Raw genomic sequence first — 27,096 nt, 5'->3', positions numbered from 1 at the left:
GCAGAACAGCTCTAGAACAGGTACTATATGGTCCTGTAAACTATATGTACTGTAAGTGTATTGGTGGATCGCTTCTATAGTATTTGAGCTGCTCTGTGCAAAACACAGCCAGCTTTTCAGAATTACAGGCGCCACAACACCAATAATTCATTCAAGTCAAGCTTTATTTGCAAAGTAAGCTTGATACAACGTCCTTTACAGTCGGAGCAAAAGGTGCTGCCCTATTTAGTCCCATTAATGAATTCTCATATTAATCAATCTATAGGTAAATTAACCGTGGAAATAAAGAGTGATGAGCATCTAAGTGACTTAATTACTTCACAGGGCCCCACGTTTAATCTCCGTGAAAGCTAATAGAGCTTCATTCATAAGGACGTACCTGCTGCAACACACTTCTTACAATACACAAGCATTTACTGATATTATTGAGTTGTGCTCCCTTGTGAATGATCTATGGAAAATTGCTGTAAAATCCCTCTTTCTCATATAATTCTCAGTCATTTACAGATCAGTGGGCTCAGTGCGTGAAAGCATGCAGAAAAGAGCAGTTATTCCTATGTTTTCCAACATTACAACTAGGTTTTGATAGCAGATAGAGTTCAACAAAGGTCAGTGACTGCTTAACGCTCCTTTAACTGATGTAAACTTTCATCCTGCATGCAATGGATTAGACCAGTATTACAACAAAAAGTGCTTTTATGTAGTTAGACATCCCAGCTGATGTACAGTGCAAGAGAGGCCTGGCTGTTCCAGCTGGGTCAAACCTTTTCCTGATGACATGCAAGGGAGAATCACTTTATATAAAACCAAATGTGTGTGTCCTTGTGCAAATAGATTGTCTGACAACTAGATATTAGTGGACAAATTGACAACGCAAAAAAGATTTTCAGGAGAAAGAACATGTAAGCTTGTTCTGTGCAGAAAAAGGGCAACTCTCACTGATGGATTACGGCTTTAGATTGACAAGGATTACAGTCAGCAGGATGTTTGATGGAAGTTTCAAGTAGTTCTTATGAGCAGCTGAAGGTCGCACTACTTGAATTGCATCAGACTGCATGTAGAACGCACTGAAAACCAGTCTGTGGGGGCTCACAAAGGATGTTGCATAAATGTGCATAAATGAGTGAAGTCAATTTATCAGAGTTAAAAGTTCGTTTATTCATATAGTCTTATTTAAAGTCTCTGAGGATTTGCTTGATGTAATATTCATCATGAAACTTGAATATGCAGCAGATGCAGATCGACTGACAAGGGAAGCTGTGATTATACTGTATACTGTGATCATTAAAAAAAAAATCTTTCAAATAACACCAGCTTATGCTGTAAATAAAGACTCTACTGTTGGAGCAGCTCAGACCGGAGTGCAAGAAAATGTACTATTTATTTTACTGTCCAAACCAACGAGAAAGGAAATGTATCATGTAAGGCTAAAATGATTTACCAATTAGCTGATTAAAAAAAGATTAATATACAACAATTTTGATAACAGATTAATTACTTTAACCATTTATCAAACAAAAATGCCAAATATCGGCTTCTTCCAGCTTCTCAAATGCAACAATGTGATGCTTTTCTCTGTTTTATATCATTGTAAATTCAATATATTTATATATTATTAAAACTGTGATGGTTATTTCTTCACTATTTTCTGACATTGTAGACAATGATTTGTATCTGGAGAGCTTATCTGATAAGGAAAACATGTTAATACGAGGTGTAAACGCATGCAGGACTCTCTGCTACATCTGTTGGTGGTCTGGCATGCATTATGATGAGATCTCAGCCAGATCTGAAATCTGACATCTGTACAGTTTGACCATATATCCACCCAACAAGTTGAAAGGTAGCCACACTCCATCTCAAGCTCTCGGCCAAATAGCTACCAGCTCCGCTAACGTTCAAGACAACGAGAACTAATTCATACTGGGTGTAAATGCAAAGGCCCATGATCAGGTAATTATCCAGATCACGTATTCCAGACACAGATCTGATGTGAATATCAGCTGTAAACTGCTAATCAGAAAAACAATCAACAGACTAATCAATTCAGAAAATAATCTTGTGTTGCAGCCGTTTTATCGTTTCAATTTTAAAAAAAGGTACAACAGGATTTCCAGCCATTTTAACATTTTCATTGTATATACTGAAAGAAAGACACCAAAGGCGGATGGTGGAGGACCTCCTGCTGTCTCTGTGGCTCAAGAAACCTTTGTTGGTCTTCTTCAAACACAATTGTTCTGACAGAGATGAAACGATATGCCATTGAAGGGATCCAAACTTTGCTTCAGTGGCAATAACGAAGATTCTTCAAGAGTTTCAAGAGAAAAAAACTTTTCTTTTAATCAAAATTGGCCATGAGCTGTTGCATTGATTCCAACTTCTCTCTGTTCTTCGTGTGTAATGTATAGAGTATAGCAGACTGCTATACTCAACCCAAGCAAATGTAAAAGAAATGTCCGTAACCCACAGTGAGTCTTTCCAAACAGCTGTTTTAGTATTGGTGTATGGGAGGTATTAGCGTGCAAGATTACCTCTCAACATGGCATTAAAGTGATGCACGTTCATGTTGCGCTTTGGATGGAGTCAATCTCATCTATTCTCATTGTATTACAGCCAAATTACATTCAAGCATCACCTGAATTCTAATAGATCTGGTTTTTATCAAACAATGACCTCAGCAATCCAATCAAACGATGAGGATTAGGTCTCCATGATGGAAGGTTTCATTCCAGGGAAAAAACATCTATACTGATTTTCACTCGAACGTGAATGCTAATATCTTCAAACCAACAAATTCAAAGTTTAAAATGCTGCATATTTGGCAGGGATTCAAGAAATGTGACACACAGGTTTGATACTGTGTGGTAATTTGTCCCTGAGGCTTTTGAAAATATTCTGGGTACCTTTTTTTGTGACTGAAAAGAATCAGAATCACTTTCTTCTACATTTGATAACTGCACTTCAAGTTTCCTTCTGTTTCTCTACAAACGTTGACACCTCCAGGATATTATGCCTCATTTTAAGCTATTTAGACATTCTCGCTCTCCTATAGAGCTTGCTGCAGGGTGGCTGGTGAAGATTCAAGGGCCACACACTTCTTTTCAAACATGTTTGGTTGGATGGATTTGGAACTGGCTTCACATAGCAGTCAAAAAAGTGATGCAGGGAGAGGGCCTCCCAGGTCGCCCGCCAAAGGCTCACAACACTGGGGATGACTCACTATGCTGCACAGATACAGTCCAATTTCAGCAGCTTATCATGTGAAAAGAGAACATTACAATCCTTTTCTTCTCAATGACCGAAGGCGAAAACTTTCTCCAAGTACGATCCTGCTTTCAACAGACCAGAGGGTTCTACCCGATGGAAAAGGCAGGGGGGGATTTTTGAGATCTAAATACTAAATTATCTTGACAGGCCTTAAAAGAGGAATTAAAAGAGCCATTATATTGCCGAACAAAAGAGGGTGGAGGTTAAAAACCTTCATTATGTTCAGTTCTTTCTTTTCGTTATCACGTCGCATGTACATCAACGACTGAATGGAGGAAAACATTTCATTTCAGACCCAGTTTCAGAAAATTTATGACAGAAAACACTCTTGGGCTGTCCTTGAAGGATTTTCTTTCTCAGGCCGTGCCATTGGACAGATTAAAGTAAACAAGGTGAGAAGCGATGGGACTGTTCGTGCTTCAGGTTAAAGAAGCAAGCAATTGACTGTAGATATTATAAACAGTGTTGGGAAATGGAAGACAAGCGGGTTCCTATTTAAAGGTCATAACTGTGGTTATTCTGCTGGTTGATGGATTTGAATTCTTTTTTTTATTTGATCCTTTTTTCTATAATTGTACCTCATCAGGGATACGGGGGTCATCTCACTGGTCTGGCCCACTGCATGAGAACACAGCAGCACTTACTTTAGCTCGACAAGGACAGTGCAGTCTATTGAATGTCACTGTAAATCAAAGAACAACCAATTTGCATGGGAAAGAAATCCTCCAGATACAAAACGCTATCTGAAATACCAGCAAAGCAAATGGAATGTGGCCGTAATGTACACTCTGTTGATAATTTTGATGATGGAAGTGGACTGCAGGAGTCTATGAATTCAAGTCACAGCACAGCAGCAAGCCACAGACTCACTTTGGCTGTTTTTGTTAGCATGTATAATTCAGCTGGCAGCTCACCTTGCTGCCAAAAACAGAGAAATTCCTTCAGATTTCCACTTAGATTTGTTTGGATCCACTGCTCAATCTCAGCTCAGAGGAAAAACTGCCAAACTACAAGCTTTGCTGTTATGTGGCCAATTTCCTCTCCCCAGAGAAAAAAATGAGCTGAAGAACGCATTGAAGGTCAAAGTAGTATCAGCAAAAGAAAGACTAAAAATAATGATTGCATTAACATGCAGCTGGGGAGCTGTGTGCTCTTTAAAGAGTTCCAGGGAGGAAGTAATACAATGGTGGCTCCTTCTGTATTCTGCCATCACGCTCGGAGCGGGGCGACGCACACAAAACTAATATGAAAATAAATTCACGCTCTCTGAGGCATGCATGCTCGCAGCTATACTCACTCATGTGTGTGGTAACATACAAGGAAACATGCATAGGGGATAACCGTTTGTGTCAATTTTATTTTTGATTTATTGTCATTCATTTTCACATTTTTTAATGGTTTATTTCTGCTTGGGTGCACTTCATTTTTTCCTGCATTTCAATTTGAGGTTTTATTTGCCTCTGTGACATTTTCAGCTAAATAAATCTGTTATGCTATTCTCCATCACAGACCGTCATAACACAACAGCGATTCAACCTGAAAAGAGTTCATGAAAGCTTCAATATTTGTTTCTCTAAACACCTGGTGTCCTGTGGAAAAACTGGAACACATAAATCACATGATTGAGGATTTTTAAACACTTTTGTGACAGGAGCTTAGGTCTGAGATCTGTGCTCTTCTGTGATCTGAAAATTCTGGACACTGAAGTCCAATATATCTAGAAATACAGTCTGTTTGTGTATGGTATCATATAAGCAAGGCTTTTTATTATCATTGTTGAACCTTGTGGTCAGCTCCTAGAAATGTCACCATCAACATATCCCTGCCACATCAATTAATTTGACCACTAGGGGGCAGAAAAACAACAAAACAGGCTGACTGACTCACAGCCTCCACCGCATCAATGGTTTATGAAGTTGTTACGGCTGAAATGTTAGCGAACAGTTGCCTATTTACACATCCAGCAGACACGGAACAACATTAGCATTCATCTGGAGTCCTGTTTGTGTCCACCTGATGAATGTTAAGTCCAACAGTCACTCTCCTTTGAGCTTTGTTTCGCCTCCACAACCTCCTGACAAAAATATCTGCATTTCACACTCTCATTCACACTCCGTCAGCGTTCGCTCGACACAAACTGACCATCCAGTTACTCGCTGTGTTGAGGCTGCTGTGTAGCATTTTACATCAGCTCCTCCAGAGCATCATTAAAACTCTACTGCCTCTAACTTTCAATATATCTGTGAGATTTTCAGTTACCTTCCTGCTACCTATTTTTTCGTGAATTCTTCATACGTGCAATATTTGTGGGGTGTACTTTATTTGCATATGGAATATATCCATCCATCTATCCATTAGCTATACCCGCTTATCCTTTAGAGGGTTGTGGAGGGTAGCCTACACCCTGGACAGGTCGCCAGTCAATCACAGGGCCATTTGGAATAAATTAATTTGCAAATGGCATCTGAATATCTCATCGTAAACCTTGTGATTTTCGTATACCTTAATATACATTCGGACAAAATGCAAATCCAGATCAATTTATTCAGCTTTAACAGTAAGTTAATAGTTAATGTAGTAAATGATGCCTTAGGTAAAAGGAAATGTCGTAGGTTGGCATGTGGTTTCTAACATTCAGTTGTTCAAACTGTCCCTAATTAGGTTAAAAATACATATTTCATCATCAGACATGTTAAAGCAGAAAAGCATTTGAGTCCAATGTAATTTTAGATTATTAGCAGAACGTGGCACACTAGTTGCCTCGTTTTGAAATCGAGTGTCCTTTTGCCCACACGCTGTTGGACAGTGATTCAGAAAAGACAACGCCGCCTGTTATTTTTGCAAGTTGCAGACGGAAAGACAGCAAATCCATGTGTTTATTCTGGGTTTCAGCTGTAACAGAAATAGCCTTGAGTTTGAGAGATGTAAGACTTCATTTGCAGAAGAGGTAAGACTTTAGGTTATGTTTGTCACAAATGTCACTCCAAATCACTGCTGCAGAGAGAAAATTCACCTGGGTATGCATTTTGCACCTTAGGTCAGCTTTGACAAAGCAGAACAAGGAGCTGATTCACTCCTTTAAACAATATGCACAAAACAACTTGTGTAACAACTATAAACTTTAGCAGAACATTGCACAGAGCTAAAATATTCAGCGCCATTGCCTATTACGTTGCTAATCGTCTAAATCAATTTAAACCAGGTTAATATAAACACTACACTGCTTGAATACATGCATATTTCATGCTAGACTGTGAAGCATTAGCATAAAGCTGTTTGGTTTGACTGAAGCTATCTCCATAATGAATACAAGGCTGATTTGGCAAAAGTGAGGCAACTCTGAACTCAAACAATAGAGAAGGCTGCAGTGAAATGGGGATTGAGGAAAAGAGCATCGGATGCAGTCTGTGGGAAATAATGCTTCAAGGAGCGATGATATAATTTTGGTTACGGAGGATCTATTTTGAATGTTGGCCAGAAAACAGATGACCCAAATAAGCAGTGACCTATGGATCCATTTATAACTTTTAAAATGATAAAATGTTTTGCAGCCCTTGGCATCTCCGCAAAGGGTAAGGCGGTACAGATAATGAATTGAGCTGAATTCTAACTTAATTCTGTATTAACTGATTGTTCTGCCCACTTGGCCGCAGCAGAACAAGTTGGAAACACAGTTATTATTTCATAAAGTGGTTATGGTGAACGTGTTCGAAAACAATTGCCTATTTATACATCCAGCAGACACGGAGCAGCATTAGCATTCATTTGGAGCTTTGCTTCTTTTCACCTGATAAATATAAGTCCAATACTCACTCTGCTTTTGGCTCTGTTCTGGGTTTTCATCAACTCCAGAGGGAAATATCTGCCTTTTGTAGTTTGCCACATGCTCCACTCTGTTGACCAGCTGGTCACTAACTTTGTGTGTAAGCCGTTTGGTGCTGGGCAGATAGCATATAGCATGCAGTGGGTCTGTCTGAGCTTTTTTCGCTAAAAGAAACTGACTGCTACTTCTGGAAAAAGGGTTACTGTGAAAAGAATACAGAGTTTAAAGGCCATAAAACCAAAACACTGAGCTAAAATAGTCGGGTGATAATTCTCTGTGGGTTACTAAGAGGGGTCACTCTCTTTCACATAAATAGTCATTTAATCCATTTATAATAGGAAAAATATGAATTAGTTTAGCTTTTAACATTTTGATCTATTTGGAACAAGAGCTCGTCTCACAGCATGGTCAAGATGTCTGTTTTACAAAGTCTAATGCTTCAAATGTTGTTGTTTTCGCATGCCGACATCTGACATCATGACTCCCATTCAGATTTGGTGACCTTGCCTCTGCTTTGCTCTAATCAAGGACAGATTTAAAGAAAGAAGAATACACAGTACAGCAGGTGGGTGTGTTTGAAGAGAATACTGTATGCACACAGTGCCACAGAGCTCCACGGTTTCAACCCGCATGACCCAAAAAAGGTTCTGCACCTCTGCGGGGCAGGTGAACCGGGTAAACAACACAGTTACAACTGCTGCTTGTTTGTACTGTGGTGTGTGGAAGACACGAAGAACTATTTCTGAGCTGCACATGCACACACAAGGTCAAAAACAAATAACGTTTTGATTAATAACTTTTTAATTGATCACAGATGATAGCTCCTGTTTCTGGCACCATTGTTATGTTTGTTCTATTGTTCTAACAGTGCTGTTGGTTCTGTGTCAGATTCTGCTGGAAAACGACTTGATGAAGATAAACTGGAAGCAGAAATGTTCATCTTCAGGCAGTCCTTATTTCGGCTTTAGTTGGAGAAGTATTACATCGTGATGTTAGCGTACTGATACGAGCTGTCAACCTTTATAACAGTAAAACATAATAAGAAAATAAAGACTTTTTTTAAAGTGGAGCCATTTCAGAGTACATGAAACTCCACAGTTCCCATCAGCTCTGGGGAGATGAAGTTTCTATTTTAGCTCATTGTTTTGGTTTTCCGCTATTCTGAATCTCGTTTCCAGCAGCAGCTGTTGGTATAAAAGCTCTGAGACACCGACAGCACACTACCTGCTCAGCACCAAACAGCAGACAGAAAAGGTTAGCGACAAGCTGGTGACATTTTCAGATATTTTTGGAACCAAAACACAGGCTTAAAGGGAGAGGGAATATTGGATTTGGATTTGTCCAAATGAATTCTAATGTTGTGTGAATAAGCAACTTTTTTATAAACACATTCATCATAACAACTTTATAAACACTGTCAATGTTAAGTGGTCAAAAGAATATTTACTGCAGCTTGAAGCTTGGCTTCATTTTGATATAACGACACAGCAGAAAACTCTATTCTGAAATCTGAAAATACATAAATATTGAAAGTTATAGTAAAACTAAATGTGCCCTCCGTGCAAAGTTTTAGTATGCTTGGTTTATTACATTTGAAGTGATAAAGCAACACAAGCCGTCTCACCGGGGGGGTGAAGCAGTTACATATTTTTGACTGAACGCTCTGCTTCTTTAGCAAAACAGTTTTCTATCATTCTCATTGAAAGTTAGAATACAATACTTTTTTTTGCCATTTAAAAGCTTTCTTCATTGGTTATTTGGGGAGTAGAGAACATTTCAGAGCAATTACCATCACTCAAATAAAACAAAGCCTTTGCAGAGGCAATTATATTCCTATTTTGTGCTTTCACATGATGACCTTCATTCTGCATTCTTCTGTGGATTTCTGAGGTAATTCAAGAATGCAGAAAGAGAACCAAACCACAAAAAGACCATCAAATATCGCATTACAAAAAAAAAAAAAAAAAGCCTCTGCCACTGGTCACAGCCATGGATCTTTAAAAATGGCATAAACCCACATCTTCAGGACGATTAATGCATTCATGATTTATCAAAGCTACGAGCGCAGTGGACAACAAATCAGTGTAGTTTATGAATATGTATGAGGCCAAAGGTTTGCTGTTCAAATTAAACGCTCATGATACACTATTAATGACCTAAATGTGTGCATGCATTAGTAGCATTACTTACTATATTATCATTTCAACCCTTTACTACTTGATAGTTTGTGAATCAAGACAACAATTTTAGTCTTCAATGGAGTCACACAAGTAAAAGAGAGCTATAACGTCAGAAGAATAAAAGTTGTGCTTATGGGGAGAGCAGAGCTTGGGATGCTTGTTAGTCAACATAAACTGTGTTAGTGGGGCTCTAGAGAAAGGTAGAAAGGTAGAAAGCTAAACCCATTTAAAATGTGATGATGAGAAGTCAAAGAACTTTATCGGCAAACATTTTATTCTCCCTCGAGTTATTAAACAAAACATAACGTGGGTAAAAGTATTCATTAAAGCAGTAGATAATGGGAAAATACTCCAGGATACTTAAGTACTTTGTAAACAGAGACTCACATTTTCAGCAGCTTCCTTACTTACATTACGTTAGCCACAATCTATAGCAGCCACGATCAATAACTGCTTACAAAATTGAAAATTAACTATTTTCTTTATTAACAACTGACACGGGCTGTTTTCACGGCACACCCAAACTAAATTACATGTTTGAACTGTAATTAAAAATAATACCATCAGTCTGAATTGCCACTCCTGCTAGTTGTTGTCAATTCTACAATTGGCCAATCAAAGTGAAAAGGTAAATCATAGTAATTCAGAGTAAATTACAGGTGTTTTTCAGGGATATTAGTTAGGAGAGATGAGCATGCTGGGCCCTGAAAACAAAGCCTGACCCCTCCCCCCGTAACCCAAGTCAATCAATGTTGAAATATAAAATGGCCTGACGACGAGGGCTGCAACTAATGATCGTTTTCATTATTGATTAGCCTAATGGTTATTTTCTTGATAAAAAAAAAAGAAATTGTTTCATCATTGAAATGTTAGAACACAAGTTCCCAGAGCTGAAAGTAACATAATGAAAAACCAAAGATATTCAGTTTACCAGCGAATAAGACAAAGAAAAGCAGCAAATCCTCTTTGAGAGACGGAAACCAGCACATTTATGACATTTCTTTCTTGGAAAATGACCCAAATAGTTGCCAATTATTTTTTCTTTGTTGATTTACAAATCGATGAATTGACTAATTACTTCAGATGCTTTTTAAGCATATTAGTACATCTACATCATCTGGGGTCAGTAATATGCATCACCTGCTCACTGCGTTTCCTTGATAGGAATTTGGCGGATCAATAACCAAGAAATGATGCTGCAGGGAGGAGTAAAGAAGTTAGACTTGAGAAGTTAGGCTCTTGCTAAGTTTGGATGAACTTCTCCTGTGCTGCATCAGTGCAGTTATATTAACTGTATGGACCACAGAAGAAAACCAATCCCCCCGAGGATGCACAAATAATGTCACGTCAACTTTACACATTTTTGACCATTTCTTTCTTTCCACGTTTCTAAGAGCACCCGATTACAGCGTTCCTCTGTTCGCTTCACTCTGTGAGTGGACCGCAGGCGCACTGAGTGGCGACTTCTTGCAAGAAATCCCCACCCAAGACGTCCGACTCAACCAATCACAGCTTCCATTTGCTGCTACAGTGCTGCCGCCACACTGTGGCATCTTATTGGTTTATGAAAGTGTTGTGCGTACCTACACAGTACTTTACATAGAGTATGTAAATCAACAGAAAGGCCAACTCCTGCATCTGTTCTGTGGTGAACCAGCCAGTGGGGGATTTTAATTGGGACCTGTATTTGTACATTGCTGCAACAACATGGATAAACCAGTGAACCAAATGAAAGAAGCATGCATGCTCAGCAAAATCCTACCTGAGAAAGATTAATAATACGCTCACGCTTCATCAGTTTCCTGGCTGTGAGAGGCAGCTTCAGTGTCCATCAACAGCACAAACACAATTAATGGAATTTCCTTCCTATAAACTGTTAAAAATCAGTGCAGACATGCAGATATTTGTAAATGCTTTGTCGTATTAAGGATATTCTGATGGTTCACTGTATCTTAGTTCACTTTGTTTTCCCTTCTTGTATTAGGGGTTCACACATGACTTCTTACCTTAGTTACCGCCTCACTTTGTCAAGAAAATCATAGCTGTGAATGTTTTTTGAATTATCCATGGCATGTTAATACAAAGCTAACACAAATAATATAAACAATATAAAACTACAGCGACTTTTTACAACTTCACATGTGATGGTGATGATACATGGAGCTGGGCAGGTTTCTCAGGACAAATCTTGTATCGGTGTAAGAAAAGGAAAAAGGAAACAAGGCTGCACAGAAAAAGAAATGGGACGCTGCTACCCAGAGAAATATAACATCAACAGAGAATCAAAGTAAAAAGTAGTCAAAGAAGGAGGAGAATGAAGAAAAGATGTGCAAGACCTCGATATAGGAATTGAAATGACTAATCATAATGAAGCAGCGATTTCCTCTCTGTTTACCCCGGAGCTTAAATCTAACAATTTCCTATGACTGATGAGCACTAAAGCTGAGTTGGGAATAAAACCTGTTTGAGGAAAGATGTTCAGTTTTTAATTGAGCTAAAACAACTACACTTCTCTTCACCTGACTGTCTCCTGACGCTAACAAGCTCATAGTTAGGCATATTTCCTTGGAAAGGGAGCCAGGCAAGGGAGCTGAGTAACAAAGCTCTGCTGGAGCTCCCCTCCTCAGGCCTGGAAACCTGGTTGGTCTTTGATGAATAAAGACTATTGTAAAAAGTTAAAGACAGGGAACACTGACAACCGCTGAACAGCATGATACGTTGTGTGGATTCTCCCCCATTCCTGCTTTGTTCCAAAATTATCACTCGCCAACAGATCATTAGGCTTTTCAGAAAAGCCACTGGGAAACTTGATTTACCAAAGTCACGCTGATCTGCTTCCCGGACAACCTTTCAAGTTAACTACAGAGAGACAAATACCCCCATTAGTTTTAAGAATTTCCCCAAAAAGATTGTAAACCATTGATATTACAAACCCTGCAGGTCAGACAGATTATCAACTTCAGTAAAGTCAAAAGAGATTGCACCTATTTAATTAGAACCTGTGTTAGTGTCATATCAAATGATTAAAACCAATTGTTTTTTTACATATAAAAGAAAGTGCTCTCAAAGTCATCATAAACTTCTATTTTCAGGAGGATTCTTGATCTGTGCGAGTCTGGTACTGACACTACAGTCCAGAGGACGACGTCTTCTTGATTTGTACATGCACAGCTACATGTTATCTGTCACTGTCGTGCCACACATGTTAAATACCCACAACACTGGATCTCAACACAGAGAAAACTGGTGAAAGTTAACTTGGAAAGCTGTTACCATCAGTATCCAGCTGGTCCTGTGTAGGCGATAGGGGAGTTTTGATTACCGTCCCCACTCAGTAAACTCGGGGGGGCTAAGCACAGAGCAGCTACCTCTAGCCACATCTAGCAATCTGTAAAATTACTTCTGGGCTTTGTGCTCTCATCTGCACATTTAAGCGCGAGTGCTGCAATGGCAGCTTAATCTTGATTCAGTCAATCTCTCTGACCTCTTTCTTTCAGCCCTCCTCCTGCTGAGGGGACCTGAGGCTCGGCACTTCCAGGGAGACGTGTCAGACAAGGATAGAGACAGCTGGTATACATTTCTAAGGGATGTGGAAATCAGATTGTCAGACGACCCTGCGCGCTGCTCCCTGACTTCAGAAGGCAGAAGTTACTGTCAGTGTCATTGATGCCCTGTGGATGATCCCTACAATGTTCAGCAGAAACACTGAACACTCTGGAAGAAGAATGCAGAAGAATGAGTGTCTTTTTGTCCGTGTTACATTGAAGGATGCACTACAATTCTCCATGGATAGCTTAGATAATGTTACTGCAATAATTAAATTGCACAAGGACGATGTATCGAACACTTATAATCACATGTATCTGACAAAAGAGTAGGAATACTCAATAAATGAGCACTTTCATGGTTTAAGACATGCGTAGCTCTCAAAGAAAATGTATTGACCTTGATTTATTGCATGTCTCATTGCTTTTCTTAAATACGCAACATCTCTCAGCAAAATCCTTTGTAAAAGTGGGATTCTTTTTACATTTGAGTTGAAAACACATTTTACCCGTAGGACCAATTACACTCAGAGGAGTGCGTATCCATGGTCAAACTGAGACGTTGGTTGTTGTTGGAAGAACCAGCTGGTCGGTCCTTTCTCTGTTCAGCCTCTTCAACCATCATTCATATATTTGGTTTGATGAAGTAGAGTAATTACACGCACATCGCGTTGATGCAAGGCTCTGAGGAAACGAGTCAATGAACGTCAGCGAACACCGGTAACTCCTGCACGCTGCCACCGAAGTTTAATAATGACAACGTTTCGATCCTACTTGGATCTTCGTCAGGTCAGAATGGTTGTTTTTGGATGGTTAACCTCTCCTGCCGTCATAGAGCTTGTCAGCCTATTGGTGCGCATGATGTATAAATATGGACATTACCTTGCCAAGAAATCTGTTCTCAGCTTCACTTCAGCGATTGTTCAATTAAGAAATCTTCAGCTTGGACAAGATGCTGCTGCCAAGAGGATAACATCACCGTGCAACAGCTGCTCTGTCGTCGCTCACAAGGCTTTCAATTCCCGCCAGATGTGACTTTAAAAGATGTGCTTGTTACAGGTATCATCATCTTCATGGTGCTGACATTCCTGCACCAAATGTGGCATCCATATGTCACCATGACAACAGCAGTACTGATGGTGGCCAAGCTAGATCCAGATGTTTCACTAAAGCACTCTTCTAGATGCTGGGAGTATTTTCACCAGTGTGATGCACACGGCTGTTCTCCATCGAACCAGACTTTATCTACTAAACGTTTTGGTTATCGTGACTTCACCTACCAGAGGTGGAAATACAACTGAACACGATAAACACAAAATTCAATTTGAGCACTTCTAGAGAAACATGCAAGTGGCACCAGAACAACTTCAAAGTGTCGTTCAGATTGTCAGTACTATTTTAAGATTTTAAGATTTTAAGATCTTATTTAATTACTCGATTTACCTTCAGATTGGACATACTGAAGAGGATTTTTTGGAGAATTCTTAAGTGAACTGCACGATCCCTCATCAGGAAGGGCTGGAGCCAGTCCCAGCATGCACTGGGCTGAGGCATGAAATTACCATAAACAAGTCTGCAGTTCATCACTGGCAGAAATGTTGTGGCCATTTACAGAGACACCCCGGACCTCTGTTATTCCCATGTCATTAACACACACTAAGAGCATGAATTGTACTCACCTAATCCATCGGTATGAGCAGGAGGACATCAGCATGAGACAGGAAAGAAAAACAGAAAAGGAAAACATTATTAACATTGTGTCGTTGCTGTTAACATCAACATTAATGTGTGACTTTTGTTGCATTTAGGTTTGGAAATGTAAAAGTTAACGTTTAATAGCTTAGGTCTGAATAATTAATTACAACAATGTTTGTCTGTATACAAGACTTTTAAAGCGCCAACATTAAAGTACTCATTGCTTTGTTTGCACACAAAACATCAGATTCCACATTTACACAAATGATAACACATCTCAGCCGCGTGTTTCTGGGAGAGACTCGATTCTGATTCCATAAATCACTGATCGACTCGCTGCAAAATCACTGTGGTCATTACAGTGGGCTGCTAAAAGTGTGTATATACTGTATGTGAAACATCTTGGTGTCACACAGTAGGTGACAAAGCTGGATCATAAGCATGGTGCTGGAAACTCAATCTTCCTCTGAGTGAAGCTCCATCAATACAGATTGTCACTCATGACAGATGGAGGTTTGTTTGGTCATGAATTAACAGTATTTTTAGAAAATGCTTTTACAATGGTAATTGATTAAGTTTGGACTGATAAAACAACATATTGATAAAAGCAGATAAAAATACTTTCTAACCGCCTAATGTTTTAATACATCTGTCAGTTGTTAAAATAGGAAACATCAGGTGAGATTATTGATTAAAGAGCTTATTTAGTTTATTTTATTTAGCAGTTAATGATCAAAGACTGATGTGGAACCAATAAAGGCCATCAGCTGCCCATTACAGACTCCACTGAAACTATTCTTAGTATTCTGTAAATGATACACAACTCGTCCATATGTGTTGCACACATATTCTGCAAACTTACAGAATATAATCAGGTTATGTCACGAACCAGGCACTCTGGAAATAAAACATTCTCTAAGCATCATGTTGGGAGGAAAAAAAAAACTCTCTAATCAAGTGAGCAGGCTGGGGTTGTCAGGATGTCAGACATCTGTTGGCATACATTATCTCAATTCCTGTGTAGACAAGTGGTTGGTATCTGCCTAAAAAGGTCAGCGGTGGGAAGAGGAGGTGTCAGCGCTGCAGTGGTGATGGAGTGGGCCAGGTTCACCTGGACTGAGAATCTTTATGCCCTTATTGACAAAAGGTCAAGGTAACTAACGATCTGCGGGAAAAGGTTACACCTGTCTACGAATACACCTCATTCCACATTTACATAGGCTGCCGTTATGCATAACAACAGGCTGTTAAATAACAGGATGCACACCGCTCGCATATTACAGAATGTGTACGCTTAATGTTCGCTTGGAGATATGAATGAATCCAAATTAAAGGATTGATTGTACCGCACGTAGAGCATTCACAATCCTCACTTAGCTCGCCAAATTATACAAAACACTCTTTGCATTTTATTTAGTAAACAGTCGCTGCAACATGTTCTCTGCTTAAATATTAACTATGCAAGATATCTGATGTTTCTGGTGCAGAATGCATTAATATTTGTTGCCTGTGGTCAGACTTAACTTTAAAAATTAATGCTTTAGCAAAGCTTTGAAATCAGTGTCTGCATTGAAACAGGAGGGGGGGGGGGCACTGGATACCACACTGAAGAAAATAGAGCTGGCTTCAGAAGCTGAGGCCACGCTATGTTGATGGTATAAACCACAGCGTCCATCCCTTTAGAGAGCGTGGACAGGGGTGAACCGCAGGTCTTTTTGATGCTTTCAGGTGTATTCAGGCTCTGAATATTCACGATCAGCGTGACTTGAGAATATTCAGTGAAGCTCACGACTGAATGCTGCTATTCAGAAGTTGTCTCTTCTTGAGAAAGTGAGGATCATGCCGGTGTTATACAAGCTTTTCATCTCCCACATAAATAGACCTAGAGGTATTCAGCTGGAAACCTTCTCCCTCTGGATTTGTCGCTGAATGTTTCCCCACATTTTTCCCCTGGCTAAATGAAGAGGAGACATTTTATTTGTTTGGCTCGTGGAAAATAATAGTTTTATTTTCTATGAATATAAAACATGATTGCTTTGTTGGCATAAAGCAAATTATGCATTCAAAGACTGAACATTCACATGGAATACTTTGTGAAAGAATGAGAGCAATGTGACTAAATATTTATCATTCTTTTTTAGTTGATCAGCTGGAAGGATTGGTTAGATTTATCTCTCGATTTATTTGCCAACATAACCTTACGCAAAAAGTCACAAAATCATACACAGGAAGGGCTGAGCTGACGCAGTCGGCTACGTTGGGGGCAGTAAGCAGTGTGCAGTGCTGTCTGGTACAGTGTTTTGCGATATAAGCTGAAAAGCTTAAGCGATATAAGCTCATCCTACATAAAATGAGTAAACAACTTGACTACTGGATTTAAAAAAAGCATTGATCATTGATATGCTTTCTGAAAGTAAATAGTGACAACTAGCATTTCTAAACTGTTCATCCGGTTAGGGGGGGAAAGATTCAAATATTAAAGCTGCACTATTCAACTACGCACATTGGCAGCTCCAAAACATAACTGTGCCTGAGGGTTACCTCGGCTCGGGCCTGGAAGACTACAAATGTAAAACAGAAAGCCTGTGTTACACACTGGAAGCGGGGAGTTTGTTTCCCAGGCAGGGAGGGTCTAACATTACAGCTGCATTATGGGAAATGTACAGGATGCAGAGTTTTTGGAGCTTGAACCGCACTAGTGACTAATAAGTCAGGATATCTGGGTCTTTGCTGCATGAATTTTGACTTGATTTTTTTTTTTTGTTTGTTTAAATATGTCTCTTGTGAGTCCCTCAAATCAATGGACGGGCATTATTAGATTGCTGGTGTCTCCTTAACAGCACAAATCCTGCACAGTAACAGGTCAAGTTGAACTGCCCACAGCAGCTTGTATTTACTACAATAACCAGTCTGCATTTTACCAAAGGGAAAAACAAGGCAATAGTTGTAACTCTCTCACTGCTGGTGTGAAGACAAAACCTATTGACTGTCGCACAAATTCATGCAAAGGGCTAGGATACTGATTTATACAATACTACAAAAAGACGTGTTTATTATAGACAAACATGACAAATAGATTACAGTCTTCGAGTGTCTCAGCTTAGTTAACAATCCGTTCCTCCCTCCATCACGAGGCAGAAACAAACAACACAGGGTCATGTCTATTACCGAAGACAGAACCCACCATTCTCAGACAAAGTCAAATGTGTTGCCTTGTCTGTAAAGTGCAATCACTCAATGTAAGTGCAGTTTGGAAGTGAACATAGGGAACACATGGACATGCAAGCAGCCCATAAAACAAGCAAAGCAACAGACAGGAGAGATGGAGTGGGTTTAGAATGAGTTTATCTGTAAAAAGATGTGGTGTCTCTGACCATTACTGAAGAGAAAAACTTGCATCAAGTGTGAATGTAAAACTTTAATAAGCCATCAGACAGATTTAATACTTGTTGCCACCGATACTGTGGGCTCTTAAGATAAACCCAGCAATTGTTATCTCGGTGAAGAGCCGAGATGCACGGAGAGCTTCCTGTATGTTCAGGAATCGGTCCAGTTTTTAATGAGGGTAAAAGGACACAGCTCTCATCTTTTTTTCATGGCAGTGTGTGCATCTGTCGAGTACTCGGGGAAAAAAAAAATTCTTGGTGATAAACAAGGCCTATCTGGAGGAGGCCTTGCAGCAGTGAGCAAGCCTAAATCAGGCACTGTTGCATGGCAGATAATATGAGCTGCTGGCACGGGAGGAGGAGGGGGGTGTTTGCTGCAGACTGAAGGTAGAATCTGCTCCACGGGAAAGGGACACTGCCGCTGCCATCGATGTCCAGTGAGGTCCCTTCATTAGCCTCTGCGTCCTCGGTTTTCTCTTCTTGCCTCTCTCAGTGTCCTGTTCACCCTCCACAGAGCGATGGGGAGGGCTCTCTGAATAGCAATAACCCTGCCCAGCATCAATCCATCTTCTACTTCATTAAGGGGGCTGCAGCGTTATTGCTGAGCTGTAATGATTCCGCAGATCTCCCTCCCATAGGCTGAGTCTCTTAGGCTTTCGGAGATGTCATAAAAGAGAACACGTGAGATGTGCCGGAAATGTATGTGAATTATTAATTTTCTTCAGTCCCTGGAGGAAGTTTGTCTTCGAATATGTGTGTGCGTGGATGTGCGTTTGTGCATACTGCTGGCTACTGCTTTATACTTCATACAGGTTGATTCAAAATTTATGTTGCCAGCCCCTTTGGCACTGGAGAGTTATTGCAAAAAAAGTAAAATGAAAGGACGCAGCAATACTAATGCGGTTCAGATATATGGCCACTGCTTCTCATTCGCATCTCGGGATGGTAATGCAAAAGCGATGATGCTTTATGCAGACTAATCTAGCAGAAACACATCAACAGAAGCTGGAGAAATGAAAGAACAAGATAGGGTTCAGAGCCCTGTGTATACAGACTACGACAGGCTCATACACTCAAAGCCTTTTTATGTTCGCTATAAAAAGTCCTGTAAAAAGCACAAGCTTGGAATATCCCTCTAAGAAGCCATTAACAGTGATGGGGATAATATTTGAGGAGTTTTGTTTCTTTCTTTTACTTGTTTGTCCTTTCATACTGACATTTACGTGTGCTATGTGTGTCATTTTTTGAATACTTCACCATAATTGTCATAACTGTAACACACTGGCATAATCACCGTAAACAAAGTTAGATCATTGTAGAAATGATAAGCAGCCAGCAGCTCATGGCAGCGGTATTGTTATATCTGGTGTTAATCAAATTTAAGACCATATTTGCTACTAAACATCCCCTCACTGGGGATCTGTGATCTTTCTTATGTGCTTAATTAAATAAATGAAGGTAATTAGTCCACATCACTACCAGAAACTTTTAGTTCGGTGCAAATAATGACTGTAACGTCACACAAATGTAATGCAGTAATCATTTATTGATGTCAGACTGCTACAAAAAGCACCTTGCGGACAGCCTCCACGCTGTGTAATTTGCACAGTACTATCTCACCTACTGTTTTTGTTAGTGTGCCATTCATCTTAGAAGAAAATATCTATGTGATTTAATGCCTGCCTTGAGTTGGATAATCACTTTCACCACTTGTTGACAGCACATTCAGACAGTCCATTATATTGACCTACATTTACATCACTAAAAGCACTATCCTTTGCCTGAGAAAGGAACGTCACTGCCAGTCACATTAGTGTCAAGTTTATAGGCTATAGATCACCATGTCAGTCGTGTGTTGATGTGAGGATAATCCGCATTACTTTACCATCGCTGTTGAAATAATCCAGAACAGAAGTCTAACGTTGTTACCCTTTAAACCTTTAAGGGAGAAGGTCGGACACCACAATCTTTGCATAATCTTAACCGTGTCGTTTGGGTAGTCCTGATTGGGTAGTCAGATCAGGAAACACTCACATGGGTCATTTTGAAAGGCAACGACAAACAACAAATTATCTTTTAGTGAGTTTGGAGGACTTGCTGCCAGACACTGTCCTCACCAGAAAAACTGCAACATCTGTTGTTAGTTAAAACACATGAAATCAAATATATTTAAATTTTCCTGACAAGCGACCTCTTGTGGTCGGCAAAGTAGGATGACGTACTTATAGCACTGTAAAGGTGGGAGGTTTGGTGTACGAAGTGTCTGGCTTTAACAAAGACACCAATTCTTACCCCACCTCTAAACATTACAAGTTTATTTTAACCATAACCATGATGTGGTGTTAACCCTCACAAAGTACTTTTTGTTGCCAAGGCTTAAATAAACCTTAACCATAGAAATGAAAAACAAAATGCATTTCAGAAGGCGATGGTAAACATGGACAATGACGTCCTGCTGATGAACACACTCAAATGGTATTTAGATCATTTTGGAAGGACGTGACATGATTTATTTTGTCATTTAGGTTTGAAGACTTGTTGCTTCTCCAAAGCTGTCTCGTGATGTTCACCCAAACAGCTGAGGTTAATGTTAAAATCCACGTTGCTGTGTTAGTTTAAATATAACTGACACAAGCACGATATGTATATGTCTAGTTGGATTATTCAGAACAGTTATGAGCCATGAGGTCATGCACCTTGAACCACGTCTGAGAATCTGGTCTGTATGAGTCTGGTCTACAGCCTCTAGGTTTCAGAGTCGCCTGTCTGAATCCCTCGTGGTTCCACACCACAGCTACCCGAGGTAAGCAAGCAGAAACGGGAAACAGGGGCTAAGAAGTGTGTAAGGTTCACACTGACAGAGTGCTTGTTTAGAGGGCCACACGCATGCCTGAATGCAGCCATTTATCATAAGCATTGGCAATCCAATCAATTACCCAACAGGGAGAGGTGAAACAAAATCCATGAACTCTCCAGTCAATGAAGTCAATGAACTCTGACCTTTTCACCAATCTCAAACCACCCACGCTAATCAGACAGCTGTACCGACATCAGAGACTCAGCACAAGCAGGGGAGACGCACAGTCACGTAGTCCGAACGCCGAAACTGTTCAAAAGCCTCCCAAAGTCCCACACGGATTAGAAAAACGAGGCGAGCGAAGAACGAAGGCCTGCCAGTGTGAACAAGCGTGATAAAGAGTACAGGAAGGGAGGCGGCGGTGTGCGGACGCATCACATTATCATCACTTATCTGCTACTGATGCCATGTTCACCTCCGCCAAATAGATCTGTCAGACTTGAGCTTCTCAAGGCTCCTGAAGGGAAACTCAATAAAAAAAACGCAACGCGGGCATCTCCCAGTTTCTCAGGCCAAAGTAAATAGGCGACGAGCGTGACATTATTGATAGACCAGAAACTAGCACCGCTGCGGCTTCTTAGCATCAGTTACTGCTGTCTGTCAGAGCAGTCAGTTCAACTGTCACTTCCTGTCACTGCAATGGAATATTTCCTTGCATCAGGAGGGGAAATGGAGCTCGCCAAATCAACAGACAGACAAGTGAAGGTAGAAATATGTGCATGATTTCACGTGTTCTTTCCAACTTCTGAACCAATTCAACCAAACTTTTTTTGGTGCCAAAGCAGCAAACTTTCAACAAAACATTTAACTTATTGCATTAACATACCACTGCGAGTACATGACCTTTGTTTGAACATACTAATCTCGATCAGGCATTTGCTGTTTGGGCTTAGTGTGGCTAAATACAAAACACTGATCATGTTTGCAAATGAAGGACAGCTCAAAACGAGCAGTTTCAATGGTGGGATTTGTCAAAGATTGGAAAGTTATTCAGTAAAGAAAGAAATTTGGACACACAATCTGAGGCACAACCCATCAAGGCTTACTATGAATGTCTTGTTAGATAAGTACAACCAACATGGTGGATCAGGGAATGTCAAGTTCAAGATCAAATTAAAGTTTGATGGCCATACAGCCACAGCTCTGTCTTTTCTTGTGTGTACACAATGGCCACAAACGATGTTCATTCATTATTAATGCTCCGTCTTATCACTTCTTGCTTCCGAACTAATTAGGTGCAGCTTCCCTGACACTTTTCTTTTATTAAATGCTTATACATTTCACCTAAATACTCGTTAGATTCTCTTCGCACTTCCCACAACTTTCTTTCATTACACCTGCACTAATGTGCTCTTGCTTTTCGGAGATGGAATTATTGACGCATGAAGAACCCTCGCAAATTGGACCATCGCCACTCACTGTGGCTGCTGCTTCTTTTTTTACAGTTCCTCCCTTGCAATATTTAACACCTGTTTAAACTGCAACACAAAAAGTGACATTAAAGTCCATATCTTGATATTTCTAATCCAACACAACACTGAGTTTGCACTGTTGCCGTGACTACTGCTGCACTTGCTGTAGCTCTTTCACAATAAAAGCAAGTGGTTTGCCGGTGAAAAGCAAGAGCTTGTGTTTCAATCATATGGAGGGAATAAGACTTACTATTACTTATTTTCCCTAATAGCTTCGAACAGACTTCCCCGTGGGTCAGGAGGGCTGCTGTGTTTCCAACCGGGTCAGTGTCTGTTCTCAGTGGGAAACTCTGCTCCACTCAGCAGCCACTCCTCATCTTGGTTGGACGGCTTGATCGATGAATGGTGAATAAACTCATCTCTCTGCAGCGCTGACCCTATTGCTTTAGTTTACAGACACAATCAGGGAATACTGGCTGGCAAATCAATTCACCAGTTTAGCAAACAGGCTGGCACACTGCGAGGCCCAATGCAGCCAGAGCGCTGCGGTGGTATTGTCCCAAGGTAAGAACAGGCATCAAGCCACCTGTGATGAACATTCACAGCCTCGTGTTCACTGTTATTCACCCTTGAAAAGCGAATCCACAGAGCAGAATAGCCCAAGAAATCTGAAATTCTAAACAATGAGGCTAAGAAAGAAGCATATGGGAAAACAGGGAAAATCACCTCGTGTCCTATTGTGTCCATCACTGCATATGTGGTTGATTTTCAGTACTCTATGACAGTAACAGTAACACTACGTCAAACCTGTCGAATGCATGTACATCGAAATTAAAGAATGGGTTCAGATTTATCAAAGTCTACCTTGATGCAATCCTCAAATGCCCAAACACAAAGAGGGAATTTCATACTAAAAAGACTCTGACTTTAGAAGACACCTGCATGATTTGACTACCTCGGACTGCTGAAGCCTCATAGCAAAACGCTTTGGCTGACGGACACTGTATTTAGTTCCCCATCCGTCTTACACTGGAGTCACACTAGGGAGCGACATCCTTCGCATATCCTTTGTTGTGTCCGAATGCAAGGCAAGAAATGTCATTAAACATCCAACGACAAAACCAAACTACATAAATCATGATGTTTGTTTATTTTGTATGTTTTACTGGCAAATATACCATGAATGTACAGTATACAACCAGTAATTATGGGACAATGCACGGCATATTTTGTGTATTACTGAGCATAAAAATGTGAACGGTTAACAGGTACCATTAAGCCCACAGTATACGATAATAACCACAGCAGCTCAACACCTACTTTCGTTATCAACGGACTCATTGCTTATTTGTTGCTCATCATTAACATTAACTTGCTTTGAGCATTTATCTTGCAAGCTGCAAATTATTGATTATCATAGCAATCTCTTCAACATGGCCCGGCCATCATACCTTCCTACAGTATGTTCCTGCCACGCTACATGTTGTCAAGTCCCACTGCAGCACACTGTGCTAGAAAACGTACAGTAACATGATCTGTGGTTGAGGTCCAATCCTCTTATACAGGTAAGTAAGAACAAATGTATGATTCACAATCTAAGATCGTCATATTGTGTTGTTGGTATTGCATTGTTTACTCATATTTCAAGGCAGTACTCTCATTGTCGGTAAACGTTTTGCTGGCACAACTTTTGTTAAACTTGGAATGAAAATAATTCACTACTCTGACCAACAGGAGAAGCTGTAGCCTAGTAGTAGTTTTCATTGAATATTTCATTGGGTCATGTATGTGGCAGCAGAGAGGTTATCTGAATAAAATGCACCCCCTCTGGCCATTCAGAGACGGATATTCTCTGCAGCCATGCTTTCATTAAAATTAAACCTGCATAACAGGGTGATAAATTCAGGCATTTTAATACTTTATTTCAACCTTTAAAAGGACTCACAGATGCCCAAGAACCTCAAGAGCGGCACAGCTAACCCTTTGAGACAAACATGACTCTTAAAAGATTACTCCCCATTTCGAATGTTTTGTCTTTTAGTTTGTGCCAGGCGAGCTGAGATAATAGATAATTGCAGCACTGAATTGTTATTAATTTATAATTCTGTTATTTTCATCTGTTCATTAGTGGAGAGAACCCAGAGTGCACTGTGTCCCACTTCCACTCAATTTAGCAAAACATCTTCCCAAACTGCCAGCACCACAGTGTTTCCCTCCATATGTGTACAACGCCAGTGCTCTTCCACCTACCATTAGACAGAATCTGCTGCATGAAATTACTATTCTCAGAAAGAAAACTGAAATACAATGTCGTCTCCAGGACGGAGGCCATTTGATGATAGACACAATGACAGTGGAGAGCAGGAAGAATGGACCGTAATTCTAAGGGCGACAGCTTTTTGCTTCCATGATACGACAAAACCTGCATGTCTGCGACTGCAGCTTCTTTTTTCAATTTACTCTCATAGATGCAACAGATTTCAATGTATTTGGATTTACATTTCTTCACAATTTCACTGAAACAAAGCTCAGGTAATGCTAAATTCACTAACGCCACACAAAAGTCCAAAACTTAATGATACACATGAATGGCAAAAACAATGCATTTTGTTGAAGATAACATTCTGCATTATTAAGAAAGTCTCAGACAATGCCTAATTGTGATTTGAACTGCAGCAGGAGGAGGCCTTAGTTCCGCTGAATTAAATATGCTGCATGTAATGACTTTTGCCAAAATAAGCCAAAAAACACAGGCAGCATACTTAACCTTGGCCGCTTGTTTGACTGTTATCTCCGTTCTCTGCTTCACCTGGGAGTTGAACTCAATCTAATTGGAATACTGATTAATGAGAAACGTGACACACAATGTGTAAGCCTCTATGAGACTTTACCCCGGGTCCACAGGACGATGAGGGTAAGTGTGTACGGCCAAACTACAATTAGTGCCTCCTAAAAGCCAACCAAAACCCCTTTCTGACCAAGTAACAGTGAAGGTAAAAGCTGCTGTTTGTGTTTCCACCACATCTGAAGAACAGTGAAGACAAGTCAAATGGATGATTACAGATTTTTTTTAAAAAGGACACAAATCACACACAAAACCACATCAAAGTAATCAGGTTTTTCTTTGTAGTTACCTTTGACATGTGATATTTGAATGGACGGTGCAAGAGAGACAACCAGAGGTGGAAAGAGAGACTGAAAATGTCTCCTGTCTCCAAAGTAAAGACCATCTGCAGAGTATTGTATGATGCTAATGTCTGCTTTCGTGCATAACCACACTGAAGCAAATGTAAGTATTATTCTCTTGGTCACTTTCTCTCCTTCATTGGTGAAAATCTCTTTATCTAAACTCCTTTTTAGACAAGTTGACGAATCAAACACACAACTTGGTTTTAACTTCAAATGAGCATTGCGAGAAATGTCCACCCCTAATATTGATTTTAGTGGCACCACTGCTTGCTTGCTTACTGTGAAGTTGCTGTAAAAGCCTGGACGTTTGTGCTTACCCAATCAGCACCACTCAGTAAATCAAACTCCACCCTGATAGTTTCTGGGCTTTCGGTAAGCACTTTGAGGGGCGGGGACTTTTTAAGGCCCAGGAACTCATTTCAGATCCTGGTCGCTTTAATAAAACAAAAAGGTAAAAAAGGTTTTAGTTCCTACAGAAAAATACATGTCGGTGTAGGACTTATACTTTATGATAGCCACAAGAAGTCTTGAGTAATTGTCACTATCATATTTGCTCTAAGGCTTTTACTGTAATTACATTTGGAGTATCCATTAACCACATGCTAAAATCACTTTTTCTCTTACATCATTTTTTCTAAGTGGCTAACACGACAGAGATGAAAATTCCTGTTCTATGTATGCTGTGTCCACAGCATGTGCCTGCTTCTCTTTATGTCGACTTTTTTTACAGGGACTTTCATGCCAGTTAGGTGTCATTCGTATCAGCTCTGTAAACTAATTAGTTCCACCGTTCACTCCTGGCACCTGTCCGGTCCTCCAGTTCAGGTAGACTGGCATTCAGTTCAGGAAGCAGTGTGATCTTAGATGCTGTTGCCACATGTCAGCTGTTTGACTTGGCTGAAATTTGTGCTGACTCCTGCAGACCACTGTCAAGACCTAGATAGTGGATCTCTTTATTGCATGCTGCTGCTCACTTTAACTCGAGGATCTCAAATATGAAAACCACGGAGGGCCCAGAGAGTCCAGGTTTTTATTCCAGTCAAGGACTGCACTCGAAGATTTCCCTGATTATCAGCTACAGAGGAGGGAAGTAATCATTGAAAACACTTCTGTGATGCTTGGCTGAGCAAAAAATATGCACACTTTTGAGCCACCTGAAAAACATTATTTTTCATTACTTAACACAGCGACAGTATCTATTCTAATGCGTGTACCTGATGCTGATAAACACCATGTGGAGGTGATGGCACCATGTTTTATTTAAATGGCTGCATTATTAAGAGCATGACTAAGCATGATGGTCTCATCAGAATCAACCGATTTAAAAAAATAATAATTTTAAATATGACAAACTGTGTAATGATCAAACAGATCAACAATCTGCTTTAGAGCTCAAGTAATCAATTAGTCAATAAAACAGGAAACTGAATCAACAACTGTTTTAAAAAATGTCTTACATTTATTCTTTAACAAAAGAATTATGAAATGTGCCTTTTCAAAATCTCAAATGTGAATATTTGACTGTTTTATGGGTTTACATTTACTGTTAATGTAGTTGGATGTATTCTGTGGCACCGCATTAGTCTCGATGTAATTACCCATGTATGAGAATTGTGTATATTTTCCCTTTTAAATATTTAGTCACAACGGGATTTGCTTCCTTTCAGCTCAGTTTAAACTGAAACTCACCTTGAGTCTCATAGCAGTGCAGGAGACCTTGCACGGTGTACGAACCTTGCATA

This window comes from Enoplosus armatus, chromosome 13, assembly GCF_043641665.1.
Source record: "Enoplosus armatus isolate fEnoArm2 chromosome 13, fEnoArm2.hap1, whole genome shotgun sequence".
NCBI classification, from domain to species: Eukaryota; Metazoa; Chordata; class Actinopteri; order Centrarchiformes; family Enoplosidae; genus Enoplosus; species Enoplosus armatus.
The sequence above is the reverse complement of the archived record's forward strand: the minus strand, read 5'-3'. Positions refer to the sequence as shown.